The 19,810-nt window shown below is 42.4% G+C and overlaps 1 long non-coding RNA gene across 1 annotated transcript; it reads right to left on the reverse strand.

Annotated features, from left to right (window-relative positions):
• Nucleotides 1–3,768: 3,768 nt before the first annotated feature.
• Nucleotides 3,769–13,691, reverse strand: LOC113891630. The gene is made up of 3 exons (XR_003510826.1): nt 6,947–13,691; nt 5,315–5,401; nt 3,769–4,332 (listed from the first exon to the last, which is right to left on the reverse strand). It is a non-coding gene; the product is annotated as an uncharacterized LOC113891630 (long non-coding RNA).
• Between the last annotated feature and the right edge of the window lie 6,119 nt (nt 13,692–19,810).

Genomic DNA, 19,810 nt, shown 5'->3' on the forward strand with positions numbered 1-19,810 from the left:
TTAGGCCACACACAGCTCTTCAGAGCTGATTTTACAGCCTCTGAACCAACTGTGAAGTGGAAAAACAGGGAAGGGAACATATGCACAACTGAAAGAAAACCGATTTCAAATACTGATGAATAAGTGAATGATGGAAATGGCTGTTAGTTTAAAGTAATGTGAATAATCTACATAGTTCTGTTTGCTTTTTACAGAAAACATGAGTGACTTTTATAATTATAAAAAGCTTTTCAGTTTAGGGGAAACTTACTATTGATTTTTGAAAAGTATGATTTCCTTCTGTTGCTTACAATTAGTTCTGGCTTCTATTTTTGGTCAGATTAGCTCTTACTGTCTCTAAGAAAACTGTCCGACTGTTCTGTAACCAAATCTCATTTAGGGTGACAGACACAGCGATCAAGTCCTCTTTTACGTCTTCCCTCCTTCCCTATCCTATCAACAGCAATGGCAACAACCAGGGCAACAGACAGGCAGCGGGACGGAGGCCAAGGCACAGAAGTGCTTAATTTCAAAGCACTACACAGTGGATGGTCAGTGCCTTGATCATCAACAGGTGAAAGCGTATAGTTTACTTTGTAGGACTCAGATACTGGACGTTTTTGGATAAGAAGTATCTTCAAGCCTGTTTTTTTTTTTTTCCTTGAAAAATAAAATTAAACTGTGGAAAAGATTTGAAATAGTTATTTCAAAGAGGGCAGCATCTCAATTACTCAGTATTACTGACATGATTATCCTTCAGGTAAGGCTGTAGAGAAAAGTAATAGTCAACTTTCGAGCACATCCAAAATGCCTCAGCAGCCTGGCCCCTGACACCCCTCAGGTGGCCCGCAGTCCTGACCTGAGGAGCAGCCCCTGAGTGGGGATGATGGGGCAGTCACCCAAAGGGGGCCGTTGGGAGTGGCGGGCAGCAACCACACCCAGGCATCAGTCACAGCAGGCAGTAGGGGAGTTCCCTTTGATTTTAGGAATTTTTAGTTCAAACTAGTGTTTTTGAGCAAGAAAATGAAAAAGAAAGCCCCTTTCTCCCCAGCTCTCATAAACAGCTAGAGGTTGGATTAGTTCCCTATTGCCTCTGTTTGCAAAACCCACAGAAACTCGGAAGCTTGAAACTACACAAATTTATTACCTTACGTTCTGGAGGTCAGCAGTCTGAAATGGGTCTCACTAGGTCCAAACAGCAGCAGGGAAGCTCCCGTGAATCCTCTGTTTCCTTGCCTTTTCCAGCTTCTAGAGGCCTCCCTGTATCTGGTGGCTCTGGTCCACTTTCATCTTCAAAGCCAGCCATGGTTGGGCAAGTCTTTCTCACACCCAATCACTCCAACACTGATTCTCCTTCCTCCCTCTCTCACTTGTAATTACATTGGGCTCCCCTGGATAATCCAGATTACTTTCTTTGTCTTAAAGTCAGTTGACTTGAAGCAATCAGCAGCCTTAATTCCATCTGCTGCCTTTAATTCTCTCTTGCCACAGAACAACTTAACAGATTCCCAGATTAGGGTATGGGTATCATTTGTTCTTGTTTAGTCTCTAAGTCCCATGTCTGACTCTTTTGTGACCCCCATGGGCTGCAGCCTGCCAGGCTCCTCTGTCCATGAAATTTTCCAGGCAAGAGTACTGGAGTGGGTTGTCATTTCCTTCTCCAGGTGATCTTCCTGACCCAGGGATTGAACCCGCATCTCCTGCATTGGCAGGCAGATTCTTTACCACTGAGCTACCAGGGAAGCTCTGTGGATATCTTGGGTAGAGGGGTGAGTGGGCATTATTCTGCCTATCACAGTTATCCAGCACGTGATTTAGCAAAAATTCTATTCATAAGAAGAGCATGTGATAAGAACAGTGATGGGAAGTAACTCTCAAATATTAGGAGACTTGTTGAAACAAAGTCTTTGTTATTTGGCAGAGCACAAAGGCAAGAATAAAATGAAGATAAAGGAATCAGTTCAGAGGGAGAGAAAGTTCATGTGACTACTTTGTCCTAATGTGGGCTTTTTAACCTGTTTTATAATCAGAGTCACGGGCTTCCCCAGTGGCTCAGCAGTAAAAAATACACCTGCAATACAGGTGATGTAGGAGACATGGGTTCTATCCCTGGGTTGAGAAGATCCTTTGGAGGAGGGTATGGAACCCCACTCCAGTATTCTTGCCGAGAAAATCTCATCGACCGAGGAGCCTGGACGGCTACGGTCCACAAGGTCACAAAGAGTCGGACACAACTGAATCAACTAAGCATGCATGCTTGCATAATCAGAGTCACAGTTTTCAGATTTAAGCATTAACAAATGAGTCACAGGCTTCTGTTTCGTGTCCAGTTCCTTGGCCTCTCCTGTCCGGGTGCTCCCTGCATGAATAAGTAATTAAACCCCCTTGTTTCTAGGTTTGCTAAGCTTTAAAATTACTCTTCCACAAAAATATTTTCCCTCACTTTTCAGGGAAAGGGGAGAAAAGGTCAGTGCATCATTCTCTGGCCACCTCTGCCATCATAAAGCTGCGATGGCTGTTGTATTCTCAGCCTGTTTTTTCTATCTGAAGGAACTAGACACTAGATTCCGATAAAGCAGTTTCTTCTTGGGGCGCTGGCTACAAACATTTGTTGACACGGCTCTTCTTACAGAGTTGCCCATTTGAAATTACAAAGAGTGGTAGGTGTAGAAAACTGTGGGTTATCATACTGAGTCTTAGTTCTGTTATCAAAGTACTTTCTCCGAATTATTAGTGTAGAAGGAGAGTAAGACATGACAGTTTAATGTGTGGATGTGGAAGCAATGATGGATGGGCACCTTTCTTCCCCACCTTTGGTGCTGGTAGATCTCTGGGACAGAAGGGAGAACTAGAACGGGCTCTCTGCAGAGGGAAATGGGACAAAACATAAATCTGAATGGAAACCTGGCTTCCAGGTTTTTGATTATTATGGATTATCCAGAAATGTCTCAGAACACTGGAGCAAGTGCATTGTGCTCATTCACTGGAAATCCATTATAAGCCCAAGAAAGAAGTTAGAGCAAAAATCAAAAGGGATTTTAACTGTAGAAGAAAGGCCGGGAAACGGAAGTTGGAATAGCCTCTTAGATCTATATTCTCATGTCAGAATTCGGCTTTTTCTCAATGAAACTTTTTAACACCTCAGACAAAATTCATTTCGGCAAGCACCAGTGGAGGTCTGCTTTTCTCTGGCATCCATCATCAACCAAGGCATGAATGACAATCTCTGGCCACAAAGGAGCAGAAGATCTCATGAGGAGGATAAGACTCATAGAACAGGTAATAGTATGAAACACCATTTAAAAATTTTTATTCTGGAAACTTTCAAACATACACAATATAGAGAGAAAGACATTATCAGCCTCCATGTACCCATCCCTTGCTCCAGTGATCATCAATATATGGCCAACCTGGTCTCATTCATCCCTCTCTCCACCCTGATACCTGCTGGATTATTTAAAAACCAATCCTACACATCACTTGTGTGTGGCATTTACATTAAGTAATGTAGATAGAGCTAAAGGGGTTCAGGGAAGATGAAGGATGTAGAAATCTTTATGAAAAACGTACGACTTGATTTAGTTCTTGAGTGATGAATTACGTTGGATAAGCACAGAGGAGGCACAGGGAGGTGGGAGAGAAAAATATGAATAGAAGAAGGAACATTAAAAAAAAAAAAAAGGAATGGGGATTTCCCTGGCAGTCCAGGGCTAAGACTCCGCACTCCCAATGCAGGGAGCACAAATTTGATCTCTTGTCAGGGAACTAAGATCCTGCCAGCCACAAGGTGAGACAAAAAAAAAAGGAATGAAGTACAGATGCATGCTATAATGTAGATAAACCTGGAAAACAATATGCTAAGTGAAATAAACCAGACAAAACAATCACATACTGTATGATTCTATTAGATGAAATACCCAGAATAGGCAAACACATAGAAAGAACACAGATGATTGCCAGGGGTATAGGGAGGTAAGAATGGGGAGTAACTGCTTAATGAGTATGGGTTATATTTTGGTGGGAAAAAAGTCTGGGAACTAGATCGAGATGGTGGTTGCGCAACATTGTGAATGTCCTAGAAGTAAATTGTTCACTTTAGAATGGTTAATATTATGAGACTTTCATTCCGATTACAAAAAAGAATAAATGAACATAAATCATTAACACTCTTTGTGAGGTGTTCCAGGCACAAAGTGACAAACCAAGGATAAAAGGGCACCATTCTGGGGGCTTGCAGTCCTGCTGGAGGCAGCAGCCAGGTGAAGGAGCACGTACAGATGCTACAGCAGAAATGTGTCGAGGTGCACAGGAAGGACATGAAGAAAGGGGCTGCTCAGTTCCATCTGGGTAGCACTGACCGGGACAAATATGAGTCAAGTATGTAACGTTAAATTTTCCTGGCAGCCACGTTAAAAAACATAAAGTGAAACAACTGAAATTCTTTTAATGCTATGCTTCATTTGACTCAATCTCTCTAAAACATCACTCAAGCATGTAATCAACGTGTAAAACTATTACTGAGACATTGTATATATGATTGGCATGTATTTTTGCACGTGAAGTCTTTGAAGTCCAGTGTGTATTTTATACTCACAGCATGTGTCAGTTTAGACCGGCACATTGCAAGTGCCCACTGGCCACACGTGCCAGCGGCTGCTGTGTCACCCAGAGCAGCTTCAGAGGGACAGGAAGAGCTTCCACGGTGGCGGGGCAGAGTGACCTGGGGCTTATGCTGCTCCAGGCAGATCAAGTTGCGGGTGGGGGTCATGGCCTGATGGCAGCTGAGGTCTGCAAGCTGTGAGGGCGATGTGCTAACCCTGTAGCCAGGGCAGAGGGCGGAGCCTGATTTTGATGGAAAGGGAGTGTAATAGGGAGGATGTTTTAATGCACATCTGATATGTTTTTCTCTGATTTCCCAGGAATGGAGATAAAGAAGAGGAAACAGAGGTCGAGTATCCCATTACACATAATTGATTTAATGACCACTTCCCACACCCGACTGCACATCTCCATCGTTGTTTTTCAAAGTGGAAATAAGTCTTGCAAAACTTGGTTGTGAAACTTTTTCATCTCAACTTAGTCATCAGTGCCTTGCTAAAGGTAAAGGTGAAGTTCAGGGAACTCTCTCAAGGCACCTGATTTCAGAAGTGTAAGGTATGTTCCCATAACCTTCTCAACTTCAAGGTTATTTTGAAATAATTCAAACACATAGGAGAGTTACAAGAACAGTATGAGAACTCCTGTATAATCTTTATCCATATTTACCATTTTTCACATTTTGCCAACTTTGCACACTATCTAGTTTACATCTATTTGTGTATATATACATACATACCTATTGTTTTCTATGAACCAAACTTGCAGACACCACGCTCCTTCATTCTTATTTTCTTCAACTGATACTTCCTAAGGATAAGGCATTCTGTTAACATAAGTACAATGCAGTTGTTAAAATCAGGAAGTTTAACATCAGTGTACTACTACTATCTAATCCCTAGTTTATTTTCAAATTTTTCTTCCTATCCCAACAGCAACCCCTGCCCCCTCCTCCTGACTTTGGATACAGTCCAAGATCATGGCTGCATTGTGTTTAGTTCTTGTGCCTCTTTAGTATTTTATCTTTCAAGACATTAATATTTTTGAATATTGGCCAGTGTTCTATAGAATGCCCCTCATTTTGGGAGTTATCTCATGCTTCCTCCTGCTTAGATTCAGGCTCTGCATTTTGAGTTGTTGTTGTTGTCCAGTCATTCAGTCATGTCTAACTCTTTCTGACCCCTTGGACTGTAGCACACCAGGCCTCCCTATCCCTCACCATCTCCCAGAGGTCACCCAAGTTCATGTCCATTGAATTGGTGATGCCATCCAACCTTCTCATCTTCTGCCACCCTCTTCTCGTTTTGCTTTCAATCTTCCCCAGCATCAGGGTTTTTCCAATGAGTCAGTTCTTTGCATCAGGTGGCCAATCCCATAGGATTGACGGGTTTGATCTCCTTGCTGTCAAAGGACTCTCAAGAGTAATCTCCAGCACAGTTCAAAAGCATCAGTTCTTCAGCGCTCAGTCTTCATCATGGTCCAACTCTCACATCCGTACGTGACTACCAGAAAGACCATAGTTTTGACTACACAGACCTTTGTTGGCAAAGTGATGTCTTTGCTTCTTAATATGCTGTCTAGGTTTGCTCTTTCCTTTCAAGGAGCAAGCGTCTTCTAATTTCATGGCTACAATCACCATCTGCAGTGATTTTGGAGCCCAAGAAAAGGAAATCTGTCACTGCTTCCACTTTTTCCCCTTTTACTTGCCATGAAGTGATGGGACTGGATGCCATGATCTTAGTTTTTTGAATGTTGAGTTTTAAGCCAGCTTTTTCACTCGCCTCTTTTATCCTCATAAAGAGGATAAAGAGCCTTTAGAGCCTAAAGAGGCTCTTTAGTTCGTCTTTGCTTTTCAACACGAGAGTGGTATCATCTTCATATCTGAGGTTGTTGATATTTCTCCTGGCAATCTAGATTCCAGCTTGTGATTAATCCAGCCCAGTATTTTGCATATAAGTGAAATAAACAGAGTGACAATATACAGCCTTGCCATACTCCGTTAAGTACTCTACATTTTGAGTAATGTGTAAGTAACATTACTTCCTTTTTATTGTATCACATCTTCCAATAACTTTTGAACTTTCTATTCATTAAATTGAAAAGGCTATTACTGAAAAGTAAGTGTACAAACACTTAGCAAAGGACAAGGCACAGAGCAGGCTCTGGACCACTCTTGTTGATTTAGGTTTGGAGACTTTATGCCAGTAAAAGAGGGCTATTACCAGTTCTCACATGAAATTTATAAAACAAACTGAAGCTTCCTTCACATAAAAAGTGGCAAGCTTCTGATTTAAGTATATATGGGAAAATTCTGAAAATGTTTAGAATGTGGTTCCATTGAAGACATTTACATAAATGGAATGAAACAAACCTCATCTCACACACTTTCTCTTGTAAGAACAAATCAGTTCTTATAAGGAGGCTACATTCCAACTTGCTCTCTCTCTCTTTTGGTGATGGTCTCTGCAAAGAAATCAGACAGATGAAGGGTTGACTTCATTAGGTGTGGTTCACTCATATCCATCTTTCCTGGGACAACAGGGACACTGAATTATCAAATTCAGTGGTGTGTGAATTAGCATCAGGAAAGGGCAGAGAATAATGTAAAACTATGACATGACTTATCATGCATCTTCTGTTCAGAATTTCCTTCCAAACACAGATCACAGCGTTATAGAACTGGGTGCTGTACCATCCGACCAACTTGCTCTCTTTACCTTCAGCATTTTCTTAGTTCAGTGGGTTTGGACAATAACTTTCTCGCACATTTACTTACCTTTCTTTTATTAATAATGTCAATTCTAAAGCTTATGTAGCTTTAGAGCTAAATGGTATATATTCACTAATCCTTTACATGAAATGACTGAAAATGATACAAAGGTTTTGCTCAATACCTTGAACTAAACACAGAAATGCAAAAGAAACCCAGTTCAGTGAAGAGTGTGCCAAGCTGCACGCTCTGCTCCTGAGCTGACATCTATGAGCAGACTCAGCTTTAGGTCCCAGCACCATGGGCCTCATCCCCTGCTTTTCCCAGGGACCCAGGGTAAGGGATACACCTGGAATGACATCAACTCTGAAGAATCCCCTTTCTTTTCATTCACTTACCAGAGCAAAACTTCTATTACAGTTTTTGAGTGTGTGTATGTGTGTTGGGGGCCAATATGAATGTGTGTATGTGTGTTGGGGGCCAATAATAACAGGTCATAAAAAGTGTAATGTTTGACTTGAAGCAGAGAAAGCAACTCCATAGCCATATTTGAATTTCTTGGAGAAGTTTGGATAGACTGTGGTTCGTGGCAGGATTCAGTGCTTTAGAGTTGAAATTTTTAAATATGTTTTGCTGTTTTTCTTTTGGCCAATTTCTGACATTGGAAACATTTATCTACAGAGTCAAGGCTATGCCTTGAACTGGCCAAGGAAGTTGCCTTTGTGAAACAATGTTTTTTTGCTATGTACAAATTTGTAATTTCTCACCACTGCCCCCCGCCCCCCCAAGTTTCTGTGGGGGACAACTGAGTAAATTGGCTCATTTATGTTCATGACTGGGTCTTACAGGCAGGTGTGACTGTTGGAATAGGATGGGACAAGAGTAGGGGGACAGATCCCACAAAGTCAGACTGGAAAAAAAGTTGGAAACATTGATATGCAGCAAGCAGAGCAGCCAAAAAAAAATTTTTTTTAATACATAAAACCCACCACATCATAACATTCTCTTTACAGAGTTGGCATTTTGAGATTTCCAGGTTTAAAAGTTATATTACTTTGCTTGTTATTGCTTGTCCTCGTTTGAGTGTGCCTTCATTCGCTCAATTGAGTGTGCAGAGGTTCATAAACAGAACGTGAAACCTGTGAGGCTGGAGAATCAAAGGGGCCACCTGTTGGGGCACGCTCCCAGAGCCAGCGGTTCTGACTCCGGGGGCCTGGATCACATGCTGAGCACCGCCTTTGTGTCTCCTTGGAACCTGTGTGTTCACATCCTGGCCCTTCTTTCCTACATGCAACAGCATGCTTTGGTTGAAAGCCACTACTATCCTTCTGTTTAACCATTGCAAAACAGCACCCCTGTGATCCTGGTGGACCAGCTGTTATGCATGTAAGAGTTCTGATTAGAAGAGGGCAAGCTGTGGGATGCCATTCGGTTTATGACCTCACTCCATGTGACTCTGTGCAGTTATAGAAGGGTCCTGACTGTGGACCACTAAATTTCAATAGAAAGGACCATGCAGAACTTGTAAAAGCGACTCAGCTAACTTAAGTGCTTCTACAGTTTAAAAACCATTTGATACAACTTAGAAAAGTTATTTTCTTTTAAAATGAGTTATCAATGGTAGGGAGGGTTGGAATCAAGCTACTGCTTGGTTCCACTCAGACAAAAATAGTTCAAATTTCTGGGCTGCCTTTCCAAGTTCAAAGATCAGCCTCATCATTAGTTAACTGCTAGGCAGCCAGTAGTCATTGTCACTTATTCCTCATTTTCTGATGCCACTTGAGTTTTGGATGGAGAGCTCTAGCTCTGAAGGGGGCAGGGGTCCAGCCCCTGGCCTCAGTGGTCACATGATCCACTTCTGGCTAATACCAAAGGCACAAGTCTCAGGGATGGGGCATCTCAGAGAATATTTTCTTCTCTTAAAAGAGGAGGGTATACTGGGTCATTTCTTTACCCACATTGCTGCCAGTTTTCTGCCTTTGAACATGGTCACGTGAAGAAACTCTCTGAGGAGCTGTCTCTATTCTCTTGCAACCCTGAGAGGACAGGGCAAGAGAGCTTGATCTGTTGAATCGATGCCAGTCTTATCTCTGGCTCCCTTGTTACATTAGAATAAAAAACCCTATCAATAGGATATTCTGTTACTTGAAGTCAAAAATAGCCCTCGGTGTTATAAATAGCACTAGGTGTTAAATAGCACTGGTTACCTCAAGGCTCTGTGCTAAGACATCAGGGAAATAAAAGATCTATTGGATATGACTTCTATCCTTAAGGGGCCTGCAATCTAGTTGGCAGATGAAGAGCCAGAGAGTCAATACTTCAGGCTTTGTGAGTTGTATAGTCTCCGTCACAACTACTGAGCTCTGCAGCTAGTGAAAAAGCAGGTGTAGATGAGATGGAAAGGGGCAAGTTTGACTGGGTTCCAACAGGACTTTATTTATGGACACTGACATTTCATAGGTTGTTCAAGTGTCACAAAATATTCTTCTTCTGTTTTTCCCCTCAATCATTTAAAAATTAAAAATCTTGTTTAGCATGCTGTACCAACTGTGAGATAGGCCAGACTTGGTTCATGGGCCCACAGTTACTGACCCCTGTTCTGGACAAAGGAAAAGCCTTGAAAAAAAGACTATTCACAGGAAGGGAGAGTTGAAAGTTTTATTGTACTACTTTTACTTTTAAACAAAAGATGATCTCTTGGCAATTGAGAAAGGCAGATTAAGAGTCGGGGAGGACTGGAAAACCAAGGTAAGGAAAAAGTATTCAAGGACCTTCATGCTTTTGAGGTTTAGTTTAAGAAGTTCTCTACTCCCCCAGGTCACTGAGATATTCACCCACACTTACTTCTATTAATCCCATTGTTTCAGCTTTCAGATACTGGTCTTTAATCAATCTAGAGTTTACCTGGGACGTAGTGGTAGGTGGGGATCCAATTTTACTTTCATTCATGTAGTAGCATGACTTCCTAGGACCATCTTCTGAGAAGCCCTCTTTAACCTGGTTTGCTGGAGGCAACTTGTGCCTGCCACCTGGGGACTAGGAGAGTCAGATGTATATATAGATGGGTGTTCTAGGATACCAGGCAGTAGGGAGAAGAGAAGCCTAGAAGTCCTCACAGCAGCGTGGACCTGAAGATTGAAGGGGCAACGTGACATGTAACACACATATAACATGTGCATTCAGCACTGTCACACAGCCTTTTCACAAAGCCCGAAACAGAGAGTCACCTTCAACCCAGAACGCTGGGGTCGGGGGTGGGCAGTGTAATGGGAGGGAGGAGAGTGAGTAGGAGAGTAAGTAAAATATAAAACAAGGGAATAGACTTCTGTGTAGACTAATGAGAATGTGCTTCAAACAGAGGAATAAAATTAGCTCAACTCTTCATCTAGCTTAAGTTAATGAGGATCGTGAAAAACCAGATCTGTTTCATGTTGTGACCTGGGGTTTCCTGATCATTCCTGCCTTCTGAGGGAGAGCCTGCAGACTTATCCTGCCACAGAAAGGAAAATTCCTCTGAGGGGGAGTGGCAGATTACTTGATGAGTGAAAAAATGCCAGAGGTTTTGTCAAGCGTGGGCAAGTGTGAGAAAGGATGAGAGCAGGGCTGTAGGAAGACCATTTCGGCAGAGTTGTGAGGCTAGATTAGAGAGTTAATTGGCCTCCATCCAGAATGATGACAATGGCAATGACAATTATTATTTTCCATATATTGGACAATACAGTTTTACTTTCTTCACAATAACCTGCCAAGATGAGGTGGTAAGAGAATACTCTCATTGTTCTGATTTTTCAGATGAAGGCACTGAGGCACAGAGAGGTGAGGTAATTTGCCCAAGGTCACACAGTAAGTACTGGAACTGAGAGTTGGACATCTGCAGTCTGATTCTGGACTCGGCCACTGAACCCTCTTACAGGGCTGAAGTCTTCACTAGATATTGAAAGTACCTGATAAAGCTATATCATTGGTACCACTCAATTTCTGCTTGAGTGGTATTACTAGTTTAACTATAAAAGGTTGAATATTTTCAAAATATGGGGGTATTCAGTATTACAGGGAGCAATATATAGATTTTTTTTGCCTTAAAATCTTTCAGGAGTATTTATTTCTGTGGTTTTATTTCTCAGTAAACTCATATGCCACCACTTATTTTTAAATAAAAAATATTGAGAGCCATATTCTTGGCTGGTGCCACTAAATATACTGTGAAGTGTTATTCCTGAATTTGGATGTTGAGAATGACATAGGTGAGGAGTGGTTTTGATGGAGGTACAACTATGACAAATTAATTGGTTAACAAACCTTTTCATCTCTAATTATATTATTTGTAACTTAATCAGTGGAAAGGATCTTGGCATGCCTTCATTAGTCTCAAAAACAAATGATTGCATTTTGTATAACCAAACAGATGAAAATACTGTCAGTGAGCAGAATATAATGAAGAGAAAAGAAAACGATTAGAATAATGTCAGTGAGCTGAAGAAAAGGGAAAGTTAAAGATTTTTGTATTCAGAGCTGTCCAGTGTTAAACTGATCTTTCAGGCCAATGTTTTGGAGTGTGTTCAAACCAAGAAAAAAGAGTGACATTCTTCATTAGCCGGAGATAACAAGAGGCATTTTCAGTGGGACTTAATGCTGGGTAGAGAGACTGCAGCAAGCATGGAAATAACTGAGTCTGAACTCATTGAACTGATTCGTGCTGTTTACTGATGTTCAGAAATAAAAAGACCCCATTGATTCAAGTTTTCTGCCCCCAAATCCTTTCATCAAGTGTGCAAGGAATTGGCATGACACTCAAGGCCACAAAGAGCGACACCATGAAAAAGAGACGCGTAAAGGAAGTGGACTTTTCTGGCAGGAACACGCCACGGCCTGTGAAAGGAACACTGAATGTCTGTGGGGCCAGGCTGGGGGCCACAGCTGTCAGATGGGGCCTGAGCGGAAAACGTGGCTTCTGCCTAAGGAACTGGGTTTCTGAGAAAGAATTAAGGCTCGGCTGAGGTGGTGGAGGAGAGCTCAGAATGGTGAAAAAGACAGCTGGGGTTGGCACCAGGAGAGCATACCAGGCCCCCTGAAAGGCAGCGAATAAGGGCCATTATTCAACGACATTTCAGCCCCCCAGGGCTCAACCAGACCTGCTGAGAGGAGGTCCCCCTGGGTGGCTCACACTGGAGTCTAGGACGCACAGAGCTGGGCTTTGAAGGCTTAATCCAACTTTTAAGAGGAGATTATAAAAACATGCTGTGCTAGGTACATCTTTCAGAAATACAGCTGGCCCTAAAGGGATACCTTTGTGAGACAAATGAAAGGAACAATTAGGAACATCAACACGAACAAGGAAGAGGAGCAGGAGAGGCAGGAGGAAGAGGAGGGAAAGGGGCTTTAAGATGGAATTCTTTCTTTATACACACCTATCTATATGTATATAAATTTACATTTTAATATGGAAATTTTCAGACATACCTAAAAGCAGAAAGACTCACTGTACATCCATCACCTGGATCTACTGATTGCTAACATTTCAGTGTATTTTCTTCATGTATTTTGAACTATTTATTTCTTTACCGTTATTTTAAAATAAATCCCAGATACTTCCTGCTTATTTCCAAATGTGTTATTAAAAAGAATACTTTTTTTCAAGGTTGAAATTGCTTTTATTGGGGCCAGCACTGTAAGCCTGCCACAGCTGGGTTAGTGTTCTGCCCTAAGAGGCAGCTGAAGCCTGACACCTCTGCCCTCCACCTGCCCCGCCCCCATCACCCCTACCTGGGTTAGTGGAACATACAAAACTAAGAGTTTGCAGGCAAGGGTAGAAGCCACCAGGACCTGGGGCTGGACAGAACAGGTACGTTTGGCAACAGACTAGGCTGCCTCGGTCAGCACAGACCACCCAGGTGGCGTCATTGGGCCCAACACGGGGCTAAGGCTCCCTGGGACAGGCAGGCAGGTAGCACCCCAGGGTAAAAAGAATGTTTTTTGTAACTCCAAATTGTAACAGTTCTAACTTATTAATTCCTTAATATCACTTCATACTTAGCCCACTGTAGTTATCTGCTGCTGTATAACAACTCCAACTTAGTGGCTTAAAACAGCACAAATTCATTATCTCCCAGAATTCATGGATATGGAGGGCCAAATGTATTATTAATTAAAACAATGGTAGTTAGTACTTTAGCAAACACATACACTTTCTGTGACAGGTACTGTTTTAAACAATACTTTACAAACCTTAACTCATTTAGGCTGTCATAACAACCTTACTTAGGCAAATGCTATTACTACTCCCACTTTGTAGGTGATAAAATTGAGGCACAGGAGGTCAAGTAATTTTTCCAATGTCACACAGCTAATATAAGTAAGCAAAAGTCGCTCAGTTGTGTCCAACTCTTTGGGACCCCAAGGACTGTGGCCTGCCAGGCTCCTTTGTCCGTGGAATTATTCAGGCAAGAATACTGGAGTGGGTAGCCTTTCCCTTCTCCAAGGGATCTTCCCAAGCCAGGGATCGAACCCAGGTCTCCCATGTTGCAGGCAAATTCTTTACCGTCTAAGCCACCAGGGAAGCCCAAGAAGACTGGAGTGAGAGCCTATCCCTTCTCCAGGGAATCTTCCCGACTCAGGAGCCTAACCAGGGTCTCCTGCATTGCAGGTGGATTCTTTACATGAGGGAAGCTCAATAAATGGTAGAGGTATGATATGAACCCAAGCAGACTGGGTTCAAGACCCAGACTGAACCCAAACCCAGAATCTGTGCTTGTACCACTACCTCATGCTGCATTTTCTTCCACTTCCTACTATACATCTCTACTAGTATATCTAAGATACTTTAAAGTTATCATGTACAAAACCGAACTCCTTATTTTCCCCCTCAAACCAACTGCTTTCACAGCATGATGGATATTGTGGATTTGCTTGTTCAATGTCTATCCCAAGCTCCTTCTAAAGTGCCTTCCCATACTGCAGAAGCTAGAAATCTAAAAACTGCATTTCCCAGACTTTCTTGAAGCTAAATTTCGAGATGTCAGTTAGGTTTCTACAATCAGATGCAAGACTTGAATTTGGAACTGATGTGAGGAGAGGCAGGACACATGCCATCTATTTACTAATGAGGGGCACAGCTCTGAGGCCAGCGGAAGTTTGGGTGGCTTCCTAGTTTAGTCAGAGGCAGCTTGCTGACTGTGGCAACTATGGTCATGAGACTGAGAGCTGTTCCTAGAAGCTCAGTATAGAGCCTATATTGTTTGCCCTTGTAACGATCCCATACGTCATTTTAATACCTTGAAATATGTTTTTCTGTGTAAACTAGAGTGGATTTTTCTGTTAGAGTGGACTTTGTTCTCTGCAACTGAACCTTTGATGATAGTCTGCCTTCCCTCAGCAGCTGTTCCATTTTTCCTAGGGGGGGTGTGTGTGTGTGTGTCAAAGTTATGTAACTGCACACGTAAGTATGAGCAATATACTATTTATTATGCCTCAATAAAGCTATCAAATTAAAATGAAAATGTGATCTATTTGAGTTAGTTTTTATATGATGTGATGTGATAGTTTTTATATGATGATCAAAGTTCATCATTTGCATGTAAATATCTAATTGTTTTAACACCATTTGTTCAAAGACTGTCCTATCTCTACTGAACTGCCTTCAGATATTTATCAAAAATCAACTGGCCACCTCTGCTTAAGAACCTGGTAGTAAATGGCCCTGTGAAGCCACTGTGGTGCATCCTAGGGGCGTTACTGGGGATTTTATGGAAGGCATCACGTGTCCACTAGAAACTCCGCTGATCTCAGCACATGGTATGCTTAGCCTTGACCTGAGCAGCTGCTTGTTTGTGTTCTCCTTTTAGGAAAAAAAATCAGGGTCACCATGGGCTCATCACTCGTTACTGATTCACTGTCTTGCTGTGAGGAAGCCAAGAGGCCACTCCACCACCACCGTTAGCAACTGCAGAGCCTGTTCTCAATACATTTTGGTGACAGATCTCACTCTTGGCTCCATTTTTTTTTTCCTGCTCTCACTTTCTCACTTTCCTTTTGCTTTGGTTTCCTCACTTACTTGTTTATAAAGTTTTAATCTTATTATGTGTATTTTTGTAAGTCATCTCATATCCTTTCTGGAAAAGGTTTTACTTCAATAAATAAATGACAATTGTTAAACTAAACTAAATCCACCAAAATCGAGCACCTTTTTCCCATAAAATTCCTATAAAATATGAAGAGTTTTGCAGGACCTACTCACTCCAGCATATCATTCACAGGGGCATTCTGGCACAACAGTGAGTGTGGGCAGTCCCGTGGAGTCATGGGATTTGCTCTGCGAGGGCCTGAGCGTGGTATTGAAATGCCTCCAGGCCAGCAAGTCTTGTGACCCCGAATCAGCTGTTTGGGGCTCCTGGGGAAGAGATTACTACCTCCTTCTTCGTCTTTCTCAAAAGTAAAATAAACCCAAGTGAAATCAATGGCCACCAAACATATAAATCCCTGGTGTCGTCTCTGATACCTAAATGCAGCACAATTAGTTCGGTCTGTGGATTCTGCTTTGCTGCACCATCTATGCAGGAAACGGGGAACACAGAGAGCCAGCCACTAAATTAACTTACCTTGGCTGTTTGGAATATTGCAAGAAGAAGGATGGATGAGGGTCAGGTGTCACATTTCTGAACTCATAGTGTTTCAGGAAGCACAAGACAGCAGGGTCTTCTCAACCTGGGTCACCTTGTACTGCCTTCCTGGTTTCTGTCATATTCGTGTGCTTTTTATTGTAGCTTTTAATATTTATCTTTGTATCTATTAGTGACACCTTAATCTCATCCTAAGCAATAGTACCTGTAGACTCACAAACTATGTTTTTTTTATATTAATATCAGTAGAAAAATGATCCACTGTAGCTAAAGAAAAGTAATCTATTGTAAAATAAATACTGGAAACCATTTGAAATTTTAAAATGTGTTCACATACCTCCCAAAGTCATCTCAGGCACCTCTAGCGGTAGACATGCCACACTCTGGGACCCCTAAAGGAGAAACTGTCCTGGGTCTCATAGGACAGCATAGAAGTGTTGGTTCCAGTAGAACTGGGGACACTAGAGATTCTGTCTTTTAAAAGAGCCATATAAAATAAATAAATAAATAAAAGAGCCATATATACATACATGCATTATTATAGACTGAGACATTGAATACCATAAATGTAACTGATCACTCCCCAAATTAATCTGGGGCTTCCCTGGTAGCTCAGAAGGTAAAGCGTCTGCCTGCAATGCGAGAGACCTGGGTTTGATCCCTGGGTCAGGAAGATACCCTGGAGAAGGAAATGGCAACCCACTCCAGTACTCTTGCCTGGAAAATTCCATGGATGGAGGAGCCTGGTAGGCTACAGTCCATGGGGTCTCAAAGAATCAGACACAACTGAGCAACTTCGCTTTCACTTTCCAAATTAATCAAATCAGCAAACAATCATATACTGATCCACTCCTCCCCCCTTTTTTTGGCCATATTATGCAGTATGTGGAATCTTAGTTCCCCAACCAGACATCAGACCCATGCTCCCTGTACTGGAGGGCTTCCCTAGTAGCTCAGGAAGCATGGTAACTCCCTTGATTTACCTTCTTAATTAGATAATGGAAATAGGCCAGCTGGGATTTCTTCTGCTTCAAGCCTTATTTTCTCAGTAAAAATTTTGTTTCAAGTTGAATAACATTCTTCTTGAGCTCCTTTTTTCTAAATTTCGTGAATAAATAGGAATTAGGGACCCACGCAGAGATAAAATGCTACCTTCACAGGATAAAGAATCACTCATGTACCCAGATCTAGGGAAAAAAAAAAAATTAGGCTTTGGAAAACCAAAAAAAATCATGAGGTAGGGACCATAACTTGTACACCATTCCTGACTCTATTTTGAAGCTTGTGATAAAACTGAGTCTTTAAAGCAGATGTATCTACTAATGCCAATAGTGCAGCATTCGTAAACCCTTTAGAACAACGTGAGAAGAGAAAGGGTTAGTCGCTCAGCTGTGTCTGACTCTTTGCAACCCCAACGATGGTAGCCTACCAGGCTCCCCTGTCTATGGAATTCTCCAGGGAAGAATACTGGAGTGGGTTGCCATTTCCTCCTCCAGGGGATCTTCCCAACCCAAGAATCAAACCAGGGTCTCCGGCACTGCAGGCAGACTGTTTACTGAATGCTGGCAGTTACAAGTTCCCTCTATATTTTATGAGTATATTTTATTTCATTCGGGCTTCCTTGGTGGCTCAGTTGTAAAGAATCCACCTGGCAATGTAGGAGACACAGGTTCGATTCCTGGGTCAGGAAATTCCCCTGGAGAAGGAAATGGAAGTCTACTCCAGTATTCTTGTCTAGAGAATCCCATGGACAGAGGAGCCTGGCCGGCTACAGTCCAGGGGGTCACAAAAGAGTCAGTCACAACTTAGCAACTAAACAACAACTTGTTCATTCAGTTTACCAAGTACCAGTAAGAGAAAGTTTTATTTATAAAATATCAGCAAATGTTGTGACCTGAAGGAAGACTATATTTCAAAGTGGGCTGGGAGTTTTCCTGGGCGCTCCTGTGGAGTTGAGAATGCTGATGGAGAAAAGCAGGGGTGGGAGAGGGGACAGTTTCAGTCTGTGTTTTCACTCCCTGCTGGGCATGGCGGGCAGGAGGAGGAAGAGGACTTCTGTTCTAAGGACTGGAAAAGGCGTTGGTGGTGTGTTGTCATGGAACTGAGAATGTGGAAGCTCAGGAGAAAAAAATGGGGAAAAAATGTTCTGCAAGTTAAAGAAGAGAAAGCTTATTTATCAGCAATGAAAGAAGGACAGAAAGTGTAACCAGGTAGTACCTGGAGATCTGGAGGGTGTTAGAGCCGAGTTCTAGGACTTCTAAACAAAGTTAGCCCAGAGAGGTTTGTAAAGACATTATTTTTATAAATGACATTATTTTTAAAATATCAGGCATCAGAAGCAGAAAGAACACATCTCTCAGACATTCCTCTGAGAGATGCCACATTTAATTAGCCAGAGGTGCTGACTTACAGCTTCAGAGTGATGGATTCGCAGGACAGAGGCAGTATGGGTGGGGAAGGCCAGGACCATCCAGCAGAAGACCAAGACAAGGGCTAAGAAGTCAGGCATTGGTCTGGGGGCAATGTTACCTCTTTGAGGCTGGAGGGTTGTGATAGGAACTTTCTGTGGCTTGGGGCATAGCAGCTCTTAGACAATGGAAAAAGAAGGGAAATTGGAAATGTCAAGGTTTTTAACAGTTCTTGTGAATTGACAGGCTGGAAGCAGAGGCTATGAGGAAGAATAGATTAGGAGAAAGGTACCCCTCCTGCACTCCCAGGTGGCCCAGGGAGATGAGAAGGCAAGTGGGGCTTCTATAGAAAATCGAACATTTTCTTTCTTCTAATTTTAGGGTAAACTTCATAGAGCTCATGTCTTTTTACAACTGGACTATATTTGGTGAACGGAAGAGAATGAAGACAAAGTCTAGATATTGCAGACCCCGGTGTCCCCTCCCCCCTTCCCTTCCTCAAAGTGGTCACAGGAACATACAATGTGACACGGTGGTGGTGTGATGGAAAGTTCCTTAAAAACACAAAAATCACAATTCAGCAGTTATGAGCTTGATGAGTTTGGTGAAGAAAGAATAGTTTGAGTATGAGAGTGTATGTGGGTGGTCAAGGTACAAGAAAGTGCATCCTGGCATTATTTATGTTAGCAAATTGCTAGAAAAACCTAAATGCCCATCATCAAAGGAGAAGTTGAATACATTATGACACATTCATGCAACGGAATACTAGGTAACTGTTAAAAAGTTACATATATGTACATATGAAACTCTCTGGCCAGGATATCAGAAGAGCCTGTGTGTTCCGTGACTGATCCAGGATCAGAGGCTGTGAGAATTTTGTTGGGAATCCTGGGGATCATTTTTCTTCACTGACTCTCAAAGAAGAGGTAGAGTCTGGGAGCTGTGGCAGGAATGCTGTTAAATGTAAAGGTAGTCTGAGAAGAAGCCTAACTGGTAGTTAAGACCTTAGCAAGATCAGTTTCAGAGGAATGGTGGGTGGGAGGCAAATCAGACTGGGTTGAAGAGTGAGGCGAGACTGGGTGGGGGAGGGGAGCGATCAAGTGAATCGAACATTCAGAGAAGCATGGCTGTTACAGGGAGTAGAGAGCTGGAGTGGTGGCGAGAAGATGGAGAGCATTTGCATCTGTTCCCCACCCTCTCAAGCAAGGCGATGCTATAGCATGTGGGACGTTTCTGGGAGACTTCAGAAAGCAAGGGAGTGGATAACTGTGGTGTCACATAGCATGTGTGAAGCACTGAATTTGGAGTGCAGAAGAAAATGACCGATGTCCTCTTGGATGGCTTCAAACTCTCTGTGAAGCATGAGGAGGGATCCCTCCTTCAGAGAGAAGATAGATTAAGGGACAGTGGAGAACAGCTTAGGTGGGAACAGGTGCCCAACACCCAAGAGGAACTGTGTGGGTTCCTGGGCAGTGTCACTGAGATCGCAGGTCGGGACTCAC

Source organism: Bos indicus x Bos taurus, chromosome 4, assembly GCF_003369695.1.
Source record: "Bos indicus x Bos taurus breed Angus x Brahman F1 hybrid chromosome 4, Bos_hybrid_MaternalHap_v2.0, whole genome shotgun sequence".
Lineage (NCBI taxonomy): Eukaryota > Metazoa > Chordata > Mammalia > Artiodactyla > Bovidae > Bos > Bos indicus x Bos taurus.